The 12,501-nt window shown below is 46.5% G+C and overlaps 1 protein-coding gene across 2 annotated transcripts in view; it reads right to left on the reverse strand.

Moving 5' to 3' along the window:
* The window catches only part of FAM168A (family with sequence similarity 168 member A), a 122,295-nt gene that overhangs the window by 89,913 nt on the left and 19,881 nt on the right, over positions 1–12,501 (reverse strand). The window contains exon 2 of one of the 2 annotated variants that reach the window (XM_088535009.1): positions 1,241–1,341. The exons of the other annotated variant lie outside the window; for it this stretch is intronic. The gene's annotated coding sequence lies outside the window, so the exon portion shown is untranslated. The remainder of the gene's footprint in view (positions 1–1,240; positions 1,342–12,501) is intronic. 2 annotated transcript variants of the gene reach the window in all.

The following is a 12,501-nucleotide window of genomic DNA, read 5'->3' on the forward strand; positions in this document are numbered from 1 at the left end:
CTGGGGGCTCAGAAACCCAGCACACACACAGCTTAAGTTTAGTTTCTTAGTCAAAATCCCACCCAAATGCTCCCAACTCTCAGCATATTTAGCCCTCATTCTCACACAAGCACTCAATAACATATTATCATTTAAAAAAACCCCTCATCTTTCAGGTTTTCCATCAATGCCACACACACATCTCCAACCTCTCATCAACTCAGCTCCCACATTTCCTTTTTCTTTACTTCTGCCTCAGAAGAAGCATCAAGGTCCACTTTTATCCCCTTAGCCTTCTTTCTAGCAGGTTATTCAACAGAAAGGGGAAAAGAGAAATCGAAAGGGGCCCACTTGGTGCTCAAAGGTTGACCAAAGCACCGAGGAAGCAAAGCTGCCCTGAGATGCCAGGCAGCTTCTGTCCCCTGTCCCACCCGTGACACACGGGGTTGTGTTGCTGAGGGTGGGAAGATGAAGACACAACAGTCGAGTTTTGCTCTGGACCCAAAGAGACAGCAGAAGGGCCATCAATATATCGTGTTATTCTACTACTATAACCCCTTTGATACTCTTTTATATAAAAGGTCTTAACCAGTTTGTGGGTAGGCAATGTATATAAAAAAAGAAATATTTAACACTGAATCTGGCCCAGTCTATATATAGACACTGCAAAGGTCATGATTAGAAGCAATGCTTCTAGTTTTCTATTACAAAAGGCAGCAACGTAAGCTGTTAGAAAACTATCTACAGGCAAATGACAGAAAAAGGAACCATTCCTTTGCCAACCCATTGACTTCAACCCAGGTAGTAAACACAAGGAGAATTGTCTTTAGTAGTGTACAAAGACTGATAAACACCAAAAAATCCCTGCAACTCTTGCCTTTCTTTATAAGAGCAGCACTGAGCTACTATATATTTTATTTCAGTTTGTCGAGCACCTTAGATTTATTGACTTTATAAAGGAACACAACGTACAGTGTTGCTGGAGCTGCAGCTTATGCGTTTCTTGACTGCTTTAAGGGCACTGCAATTCTGCATTAACGCTCGTTTGATATAAATAATATCCGTAGTAGACGCCAGCACTTTTTAAACTGCTCTTGGAGTCTCCGCGACACGGTTGCGCTTCCCCTCACCCTCCACTGCCAAAACTTTTCAGACTGTAGAGGGAATAGGGAAAAAAAGAATAGAAGTTGCTTGGAGGAGGATCTGAACTAAAATGCTACAACTTGGGGACAAGCGTAAAACGTGGTTGAGATGCTGGTACCTCTTGTATATGAACGTCCTTCCGATGAGGCTGATCCAGACAGTAATCTGCCTATGGCTGCAGGGCAGGTGGAGTCCTCAGAGCATTCCCCAATTCTGCAACTGTGATGAAAATAAGAGGAAGAAAGAGGGAGAAGGGTGAGGATCCAGGCACAAACCTGTCCAAGTGCCGCTCTTCCCAGCTGGATGCGATGGAAATGGTCCAACACAACATTTCCTACTTGCACCAATAGATAAGCATCATTACTGCACCTCTTGCCGTATAAAACTCAGTTTGCTTTGCCCTGAAAACACGATTCTTTCCTACACTGTTGCAGTGTGGGCAGAAACATGCCTTTTTTCTCCCAATTGGCCTCTTCAAAGCAAGATTCTGCCACGAGATGCTCCTGCTCGATGGCTTTGGGGCGAACGCTTGCATGGCATTTCTTGCGCAAAGACTATGCAAACTGAAAGCCTGAACTTCTCCTATGTTCTGTTGAACAGAACAGAAATTGCATAGAATAGAATAGAAACAGCATCGGAAGCAGCTGAAGTCAGAAGTAGGATCTCCTCTGATTTCAAAAGGAAGAAAATAAAGGACTTCAATTCTTTCATTTAAATCCCTTCTCACCAGCTATTTATCAGGCCTTTGGGACAGACAAAAGTCAAGTCAACGTTTTACACTGCAATCTCACACCCTCCCTTCTTGGGCAGTGAAAAAGAGTCCGAGAACTGAAGCTGAAATATCCCCAAATTAAGCACAGAAAACCCTACGAGCAGCTCCCACGTGCATTACGCATTACAGGGAGGAACAGAAAACCTACTGTTCACCAAGCAGCTCTTTTACCAGGAGCCACATTCCTTGTAATGGTTGTTTATTTTAATCAACCCCGGACCTAAAGATTTATATTAAATGCTTTTTCATTACTCCTAACCACTGACCCAGTATCAGCTTATACTCACTCAAAGCACAGACTTGAGGAGAAAGCAGGCTGCAGACTACATCAGCTCGAGTCAAACAAGGGAGAATTTCTTTGCAACTGCCAACCTGGCCCACCTTTAAGAGTATAATGGATCCATCTAACCTAGGAGCGTTTTATTTTTATATTTCCGTTTTATAATAAGAATATTTGCTGCTTAGACATCATGTATTTATGTGTTTTCGTCTTGCCTTCCCCCTTTCTGAAAGTTCTCCCCCTTCAAAATCACTGGGACCTCTGAAATACAAATAAACAATCTCTCGGGGAGAGATGAACGCACGAAGTGAATTCCAGCAGAAATGACGACTTGACAAATCTCATCACATCAAGCTCTGCAGCAGCGCATTAGTCTCTCTGGGAGCACATTTTGTACTCGGAGTAGCCTCGGTGCTTCAGGAGGTACCAAATATAACACAGCCCCATTTTAACTTCCTTCCAGGAATACACACGCTCATTTATCAAGACGACGTGGGCTGCAGTTTAAGTTCCAAAAGCTTCAGTAACGTTTTCTTGAAATTAAACAAATGGCTCCTTTTGCAGCAAGAAAGGAGCAGAAAATGAAAGCCAGGTCCAAGCAGGGGGGGAGGAAACCACCTCCCTCAAGCTTTTGGGTCCTCCTCCTCCTCTTTCGCTGGGGATATTGAAAACCCACCTGAATGTGATGCTGGGCAAGGTGCTCTGGGGGACCCTGCCTGAGCAGAGGGTTGGACTAGGTGATCTCCAGAGGCTCATCCCAACATGAACCATCCCGTGTGGTTCTTTGCCCTGATTCATCACCTCGAAACTATGGTTCTTCGTTACTATTTCATTTAGCAGAGACGGATGAAGAGAGAAATTTACCTGATGTCCAAATTTCAGATCATTTCTGAAGTCCAAGGAGGGCTTTCAGGCACTGCCACCCTTTAGCAGTCCGCCCAAATTGCTCTAAGGCTTGGTGCAGAAGGGACTGTCACCAAGTTCCCTTTTCTGCTCTAGTTTAACCTTGTGGGAAGGAGCTTTCTGCAGCTCTATCAGCAGCGGGACCTCCTTGGACCAGAGCACCACAGAGCCAACGAGCAGCATCACCCCTTTGGGGAGATACCAAGAAGTCAAAACACAGGAAGAAATGGCCAGAATTTAAGAGAACTAGAACTAAGGAGCACAGAAGAAGTCCAAGTGCATATGGATTTTTGTCTGAGGCTTAGTACATGTGACGGAGCAAGGCAGAATTGTAACTAAACATGTGCCGAATTCATCATTGTACTCGGCGTGACATACAGGGAGAAGTATAAAGATATTTATTAGAAAATTGGCAAATTATCGTTGAAAAGGTGAAAAGTGGCAGCTGAGGAATTGCTTCAGTGAATTTGGAACTGGAAAACCAGCAACCTGGGTACAAGCGGACAAAGAGCAGCAGCTCCTGACACCTCCGCCACTTTCCAAAGTCATTCCCAAAGCCAGCCGGAGAATTAACAAACAGAACAAAAAATAGCAAAGGGAATAAGCTCATTTTAGGAGGGTAGCTAATGCATCTACTGCAGATATTAAATCAAACCACCGCGTTTTTAATTGCCATCTCAAAGCGCTGCGGGAGTCGCAAGCCTTTCAGTACCCACCTGAGGAAACTATGCGCCACTCCTCAGGGAGCCGCTCAGGGCTTCCATTTGAAGCTCCCAAGAGGCAAAAGATTTAGTTATCCAGCCCCAAAATCCCTGGGAAGGCAATGCTTTCACTGCTTCCTCAGGGAAAAGCGATAGGGAAGGAGAAGAAGCTTCTCCTCCTCCGTCCTCTTGGTCTTGGCCTGGCTGTAGGAGCGGGGTACATGGGTTGTAAAATTAGAGTATACTCTGAGGTAAAAATGCAACCGAATAGGGTTTGATGGTACTTGGTGGGAGCCAGAGCAGCTAAACATCTGCCTACCTTTAAATTCTGCCCCATAACTTCTCTAATTCAGTCCTCCAAGAGGCTTCAGATCAAGGAGAACCAAGGAGAGGCTCCAGAGCACCAGGAAACCAAGTTGAGGCCCTTTCCAAGCCAACTGTTGGAAATACGATGAGAGGAGCTCACTCCTTCTAATTCAGAAGTGAGGATTTACTGCCAATGACTCAGCAGTTGTCCCATGGCACCAACCACCACCTCTACAATTGCCCCATGGCACCGGCCATCGACTCTTCACCAGTCCCTTGTTTTCCACATGCCCAAAACTCAATCCCATTTTCTCCTTGACCTTGAACATCCCCCTGCCTCAACCGGATCCTGAGCTCACAGCCATGTCCTCAAGGAGAGCCTCCTCACCCCGGTCAGGCAAAATCCATCAAAAGTTGATGTCCGAGTTATTCAGGTCCTATTTTCATCAATATTTCAAAACTCGAAGCATTGAAAAGGGATTCGTGATTAATCATTCTCTCTGGGGCAATTTATATATTCCAAGACACTTAGAGGTTTCCAAGTTACAGACAACTTTGCAATCAAAAGACAACAATTTAATTATCTCAGATTAACATTAATTGAACAGTTTACTGCACTACTGGCATTACTGAATCCTTAAAATCAAACACGTGAAAGTTTGCCAGTGTTGAAAAAACTATATAGAGTGATATATTGAAAAAAAAACCAAAACAACAAAAAAATAGCTAAAGCTTATAGTTATCGCATACTCAGTTTGACCTTTATCTCTATATGAAAAAAATAGCGAAAAACATCTTAATGCAAGCCTTAATAGCATTTAAAATGAGGTATTAATGGGAATAAGAGAGAATCTATTCAGACACTATAAAAAATACCAGTGCAGTGTTTTATTGCAAGGGAAAATAAAATCATGAAACCTTCTAGTTACCCAGGGACTATAATTGAAGGATGTAACTTAAAGGAAGGAAAAGGTACTGAGATGGCAGCAAGGACCTACCATAGACTGGATACCAGAGAAATTTGGGGCAGATCTGATTTTAATGAATAACTAAATGAACAGGTCCAAAGGAGTGGGCAGATTGTTAATGAATATGCAGAGATTATCCAGAACGGAGACGTATTTTAAAAAAAGGACAAAAAAAATCAAATGAGATCCACCTGGGGAAACTGGAAGCCAAAACAACTATGGAAATACCTGTAAATGTCAACACTTAGCACTGAATGCAATAACTTGGAAACCTGAATGGAAAGAAGCAATTCTGGAAGACGGAAAGCAGCACAGAAAGCTTCGGCATCGCTGCCGGCTTGAAGGGCCTCCAAGGCCTTTTTGATGCAGAACGTATCAGTGCATAAAAAAGGGAAGAAAAGAAAGGACAACGTTTAGAGCTGACCAACAAAGTTGGGCATCACCTGTCCTTCAGGCTCATCCCGTTGTCTCCAAAAACTTACGGACTTAAAGCCCAACTTATGGTTGGACTCAATGACCTTACGGTTGGACTCGATGATCTTGAAGGTCTTTTCCAACCATAAGGATTCTACAATATACAAAGTTATTACAAACTTAAATTAAAACCAAGTACTTAAAACTCTCCATCCTTGAATGCTCCAAATATGTTTATACACTGAAGCTGACATTTCAGTTCTTCCTTCCACCTCCAAACCTCCTTAGGACCAAGTTGAAGTGGGGATTCTTGACCACACTTCCCTTTGAAGCCCCTTCTGCCGGGCAATGTTAGAGCTATTGCCTTGTTTCAAAGATGCTGCAGTGAGGCTATAAAGGCAGAGTGAAATAAGGAAGAAAATCCTGTCAACACTTTACTTGCAGGTTACTAAGTCTAACTAAAACTAAAAGTCTAATCCTCTGGAAAATTGGAGCTGTGGCTTTTAGTGTCAGAAACCAGGAAACTAGGAGTCATGGATCCTCAAAACAGGAATAATAGGAATAACAGGAATAACTGGGCCAAAAAAACTGTGCCTATAGTTCTAAATAGATGGGGAAACCCTTAAGAGTTGTTGAGCCTCATTCAAGACAGTTGGGCAACCAACGTGTGTCCACGTAGGAAAGAAACAGGAAGAATGGGTATCTAATTTTGATCAAAAAACAAGCCTTAGGTTCACTTTCTGCCACCTTTAGCTCTACTCTTAGCACCGTGTCCCTTTTGAGAGCAGAGGAGCACCACAGTCATACTCACTACCTTGCTGTAGGAAGCCAACCAACTAGTTGTAGCCAAATTCTAAAATAAAATCACGTTAAGGGCAGATTTTGCTCTCCCTGTGATGTTTTGTTAATATAACCACCTAAGACAGAGATGTGATCTTCTCCGCAGTGCCCGCAAGGAGCTAATCATGACAACAAAATCAATTTGCAGATCGTTGCATTGACAAAAAGTCTTTTTGCTATAGTTATTTCCATCTGAAAAACACAGCTTAGCCACAGTGGCAAAACCCCTATTTCTTGACCAAATGATTTTGTCAGCAACCCTTTTCATCTCCACATCCAATCCCACTGTCCCGTATGTCTTGCGGGAAGGAGCTCTGGACTAAAAGGTGATTTATAAAAGTGATTTTTTTATTTTGCCATAAAGTTCCCTACGGCAGCAACCTACCATCTATCAGATCTTTCAACTTCCATTAGACCGAATGCATACACACGTTGCCTCACATCAAAGCAGCATCCCCGCGCTGAACTACACCTACCTAAATAATTTATTGAGCCATTCACACAGATTAGGCAGCATATTATATATTTTTTTAAGGTGGATAAAAGTGTTTTTACATCAGCATAAAGGTGTTTCCAAAGTGCTGCACAGTTTTTCAAGGACTTTAATAACTTATCTTTCCAATAACACACTCATTTAAAATAAGCTCAGGAGAAATTAAAAATGAGATAAGTCAACATTTCTTTCACCAGGGTCTACGAGGAACCCTTTAAAGCAGTCCCTGCCTCTTCATCCTTTGGAAGTCATTAGCAATTGCTGCCAGCACAGACCTAGTTTTGCTTCCCTTGATTCCCCTTGCTGCCCACAGGCAAGCAGGTTTTTTGGGGGCAAGGCCGGTGAGAAAGCTAGTCAAAATTCAGAGCAATCCCCAGCAGCTCATGGGGACGCCCTTCTCCCAGCACCTCCTTCAATCCTGCAGATGGATACAAAATTCCTGATTATGTTAGAGAAAAGGAAAAGCTTTCTGTCAGCCCAGCGACAGCTCTTCGAAGGACTTGAATCATTTACTGCTCTACCGTTGGCCAACGGCAGCAAAGACCACGTCTAAGCCTTGCCCCATTGCTTTGTTTCTCGCAGTCAGGTCGGATCGCGGAGCAGGCCACAAATTACCCGTTCTTAATTATTTAGTACCGACAAAGTGCTGAGTTCCACCGTTTCCAGCAATGCTGTCTCCGGAGTTTCTGGCATGTCGTGGGACTATTGACCTTCCACAGCGACCATAATAAATACACGGGTCGCTCTCAGCCGCTTGGCCTCACCGACGTCTCCACTGCCATCACCCTCCTCTGTCCATCCAAACACCCTCTCCATCCTGCTCCTTCCTCTTTCCCACACTGACATCTCCTCTTGAGGCTATTTGTTCCTCAAGTCTCTTGAGGAACCTTCTCTCTGGAAAGAGCATCCTGAGCATCCTGAGAATGTGACAGTGGAACATATGCTAAACTCAACCTATATCACAGGATCTGACCACAAATAACATCTCAATGTATTTTTCTTCAGAGCATTTCTGCAAAAAAAAAGAGCAGCACCCATCTCGTACAGGCAAGAAAGAAGCCCCAACATGCAGCCTATGGGCAAATCCCCCAGAGTTATGTAGGATATCTTAAACTCAGGATACCCCAATGCCCCTGGAAGCCAGGAAGTTGGATGCCCAAATTCCTCCAGCTCTGGGTAGCGGAGGCACCACCTGCTCCAAAAAGAAGCTGTGTTGCCCGTTGAAGTTTTATTGCTCATTTCGGAGCAATGCCAACACCTCCAAACACGCAAGAATCTCCCAACCTGGTACTTCCAAAATTCCCTTATTTCCCCTCGAATCGCAGCCGCTTCAGTCCATACCATTTGGCAGGGACAAAAGGTTCGGCCATTTTAGGCCTTCAGGAATCCTAACAACTCCATTTCACTTCACGCACCCACAGCGAGAGCTTTGCCAGTAGTTTGACAGGTTTTTTTTCTACCATATAATAACAATTAACTCCCTTTGGCATAATTTGTATGAATCATTGATTTAATACAGATAGCTAGGGGAAAAAAAAGACCTATTAAGTCATCTAAATGACCCTACCACCACTGCTGGATTGTTCCCGGCAGCGCATTTTCCGGGCTTGTTTTAAATGTGCTTGCCACAGCGTAAGCACAAAAACTGTCTGCAAAGCAGAGACATGTTTCCCGAACATATGCTGTAAGTCAACACGGTGTTGGAAATCTTCAATTTATGCCTAAATGTTGCACCGCACTTTTATTCCTCCAAACAGGCTGCAGCATCTCTCGAGGGCGCGTGAAAGGGGCTGGCTGGGTTTCATCGTACGGCAAAAAAACACAGAACAACTATTTCCTCGGTGATTTTTAAGTTGAATGTGAGGCTTGCGTGTGCAATAGCGAGATAGGACTTGGTGTGTAGTGGTGCACCCCTATAAGAAGACACGGCCAGAAGGGTAGGATGGGTTTTTCTTGCCTTTTAAGACAAAACACAGCTGTCAGAATGCCAGGAGGGCTGAGGGTGGCAGGAACATCTAGGGATCCCCCCGTGCAGCCCCTGCTCCAGCAGGGACACCCAGAGCACAGGGCACCCGGGCGCATCCAGGCGGGTTGGAGATCTCCAGAGCAGGAGACTCCACAGCCTCTCTGGGCAGCCTGTGCCAGGGCTCCGGCACCCTCACACCAAGGAAGTTCTTCCTCACATGGACATGGAGCTGCCTGGGCTTCAGCTTGGCCCCGGCACCCCTTGTCCTGGCACCGGCCACCACCCAGGAGAGTTTGGCCCCGTCCTCCCTGCACTCTCCCCTCAGGTCCTTGTCCATGTTGGTCACATCCCTCTCAGGATGCTCCTCTCCAGGCTGGACAGGCCCCGCTCGCTCACTCCTTCCTCACACGACGGCTGCTCCGGTCCCTTCCTCATCTTCGTGGCTCTGCCCTGGCCCCTCTCCAGCAGCTCCAGGTCCCTCTTGTCCCGGGGAGCCCAGAGCTGCCCCCAGTGCTCCAGTGCGGCCTCCCCAGAGCTGAGCAGAGGGGCAGGATCCCTCCCTCGCCCGCTGGCAACGCTCCTGCTGCAGCCAGGAGCCCATTGGCCTTCTTGGCCACCAGGGCACGTTGCTGCCTCATGGGCAACTTGGTGTCACCCAGGACTCCCAAATCCCTCTCCACGGAGCTGCTTTCCAACAGGTCAACCCCTAATCTGCACTGTCACAGGCTGGTCATGGGATACAGAACTGGAAAAAGTTGCAGTCTCCCTTCCCGTTTCGAGGTGGAACTGTTGCTCACGGATGAGCTTCTAAGACCTGTTCTTCGAAATAGCCAGGATCCCCTTGTTTCCTTAGACAGTGATTTGGGGTTTGTGGTTGTTTTGGTTTATTTTACTCTTCCCCTTTCAGTACGCAATCTAAATCTATCTGGTGTCCATTGCATCCTATTCCATGGCCACACACATCCAGGAGACACAGACCATCTGCTCCGCAACCTCCACGATAGCAAATGAAGATAACTGATGAGAGAAATAAGGTTCCTCCTGCACTTTCTCTTCTCCAGGCTGAACAAACCAGCTTCCTAACCCCTATTCCAACACCATGCGCTCCAGCACTTAGTTACCTTGGAGGTTTCCAGCATCTCATTGCCTTTCTTGTACCAGGAGACTCCAGGCAGGACATCTTGTCCAGAGCTGGTTGTGCAAGAGAGGAAAACAGCCCCTTCAGCCTTGCTGATAAAACCCATAGTATGGTTGGCCTTGGCCACAAGGCCACATAAGACTCATAGGCCAGACCTTGCCCACAAGGGTCCTTCGGCCCTTCCCAAGAGTTTCTTTCCAGCCAGACAGGCTGGGAATTTTGCATGGGACTAGCCCACCCCAGGGGTAGGACTCTTCACTTGTCGTTGCTGAGCTTTGTGCTGCTTCCGTCAGCCCTCTTCTCCAGCTTGTCACGGTCCTTCTGAAGAGCTTCATCCATCAGTCCACTAAGGATCTACTCAATTCCAGCCATCAAGTCGCTGGGAAAGGTGTTAAAAAGCACCGGTTCCTCTACGGATCCTTCCAGTCCTCTCAGTGTGACAGTCGAGGCAATTTTCCACCCACCTCATGGTCTGTAACTCCCCAAGAGGGGTGCAAAGACGCCGTGGGCGACCATGTCCAGAACTTGCCACTGCCTAAGTGACACCCTCTGATCCTGTCCCGCTGCTCCCCGAGGCCACCAAGATGTCCAGCCCTCTGCGAAAACGCAAACGAAACGTGCCAAACTCCCGGAAATTCGCGGTGCTGGCGAAATTCCCGTTCGGCTTTTGCTGGCACCGCTTAGAAGCTGCATCCGGAGGGCGCAGGGAGATTTATCTGAGCGGTGACAGGACACAGCTAAGCACAACGGCTCCACAGGCCACCTTGAGAGCCCCTCTGTGCTCTTCCTTGATCTACTAAAAGCCCCGGGCAATAAAAAGCTACCAAACAAACCGGGTCCTTCCCAGGGAAGTCGCTACTTTCTAAACAGTGTGGAAAAAACAGAGTAAAAATCAGCATTGCAGGAAAAAAGACAAAACGTGAACCAGCAAGAACTGAAAGGTGGAGGGGTGTATAGATACCCACATGCAGGTATATAGAGTGACAGCCCCATCCCACGGGGAAGAGCCACCGTTTTTCCTCCTTTCTCTGTGGAAAAGACAAGGTGAATTAACAGCAGCACAAGGAGCAGTTGTGTTCGGCTCTGTCAGAAAGGAAGCGGAATCAGAGTCTTGTTGAACTGTGACAAGTGTTTGCATTTAGCTCCATCCCTTTTTTTTTTCCTGGGATCGTTTTTCCTGGAGCTGGCCGAAGGCGACGTGCCATTCTGCAGCTGGCCTGAGCTCTTGTAGCCATGGGCAGTGTTTCTCCAAGCTCACGTTGAGCTACAAGACCTAAAAGCGCTCAAGGCAACATTGCTGCTATTTGGGCAAGAGGGAGAAACGTCTAATGCAGAAAATTCTGCTTTGATTCTGTGAAAATTCTGTGCTCCATCCACCAGGGAGGCTGCCTGCTCATCAGGGAGTCATCAAGGAACGAACATGAGTCCAGACACTGGCAAAGAGGGTGACACAAAGCGGCGCGTTGGGAGGACACCGGTGATGGAGTGAAAATCGTATCGGCCTCGTGGCCTGAGGAGCCCCGTTGCGGGAGGGAGCACCGTAACGAGACCCGGGATCACTGAATTACCGTCAAGCCGTCGGCTTCTTCGCAATAAACTGCCACGGAGCAACGGAATCAGCATCAATCTCCTTGCACAGCCAGCGCCGGCGCGCGGCGACGCCGCTCAAACAACCCGGGAGTCTTCAGGCATGGACAGAGCAGGATATGGAAGAAGAAAAACATTAACGGGTTGAGGGAGCAAATCCCACATCACACACGGATACCTGGACCATAACGGATCCGACGCTGGTGCTCCCTTGGGTGCCCGGTGATGCTTTGTGGCATCGAGGGCGTTCGTCCCATCCGCACAACCAGGGTACGTGTTTCACCGCCCACACTGATCCCTTTGGCAAAAGGCAACGAGAAGCCAAAGCTGCAGCGCGTCACGAAGCTGTTTGCTGCTAGTGACCTAGAGAAAGAAATATTTCGCCTGCAGAATATAAACCCGTGTCTTTCTGGCCATGTCATGTGCAAGAATTAGGTCGGGAAGGTGTCTGAGCTGTAACTTATGTTTCCATCTACTGAAAAAACATAAAACCGGCATCTAAAAACCTCCCTGCCCAGCTGCAATAAGGGAGAAAGAGGGAGTGAAAAAACACGGATGAGGAATAGGAGAGAAGCTTCGCGCTCCACATCATGCATCAAAATTTATCCTCCAACCTTTTACGCAGCCCCCAAAATGAGTAATTATGTGCCAGGAGATATCATCTGCTCCACAAATCAAGTCACTGAAACTACGGGCAAGAAAAGGTTTCTTTAAAAAGTCAATTTATTAGAGATTACTGTGCAGACAGACATACGAGTGCTCCTGTGTACTTGCTGCATTAACAACCTCTCCAAAGCCGCAGGAAAAAAGAAACAAAAATCAATACTGTATATTTTTTCTCCCATCGATTTATCTGCTGCTGAAAAAAATAACCCTCTCCAGTGTCTATTACGTGCGCCACATCCAAGGCTTCCCGCGAGCAGGGGAAAGAAAGGAAGTTTTTGCAAGCTTTAACCAACAAAACCCTGTTTTGCCCGGTGCAGATTTGGTTTCTGATAGAAACTGAAATAA

Source organism: Tinamus guttatus, unplaced genomic scaffold (genome assembly GCF_059628265.1).
Source record: "Tinamus guttatus ecotype Peru unplaced genomic scaffold, ASM5962826v1 Tinamus_guttatus_pri_ptg000602l, whole genome shotgun sequence".
Classification (NCBI taxonomy): Eukaryota; Metazoa; Chordata; class Aves; order Tinamiformes; family Tinamidae; genus Tinamus; species Tinamus guttatus.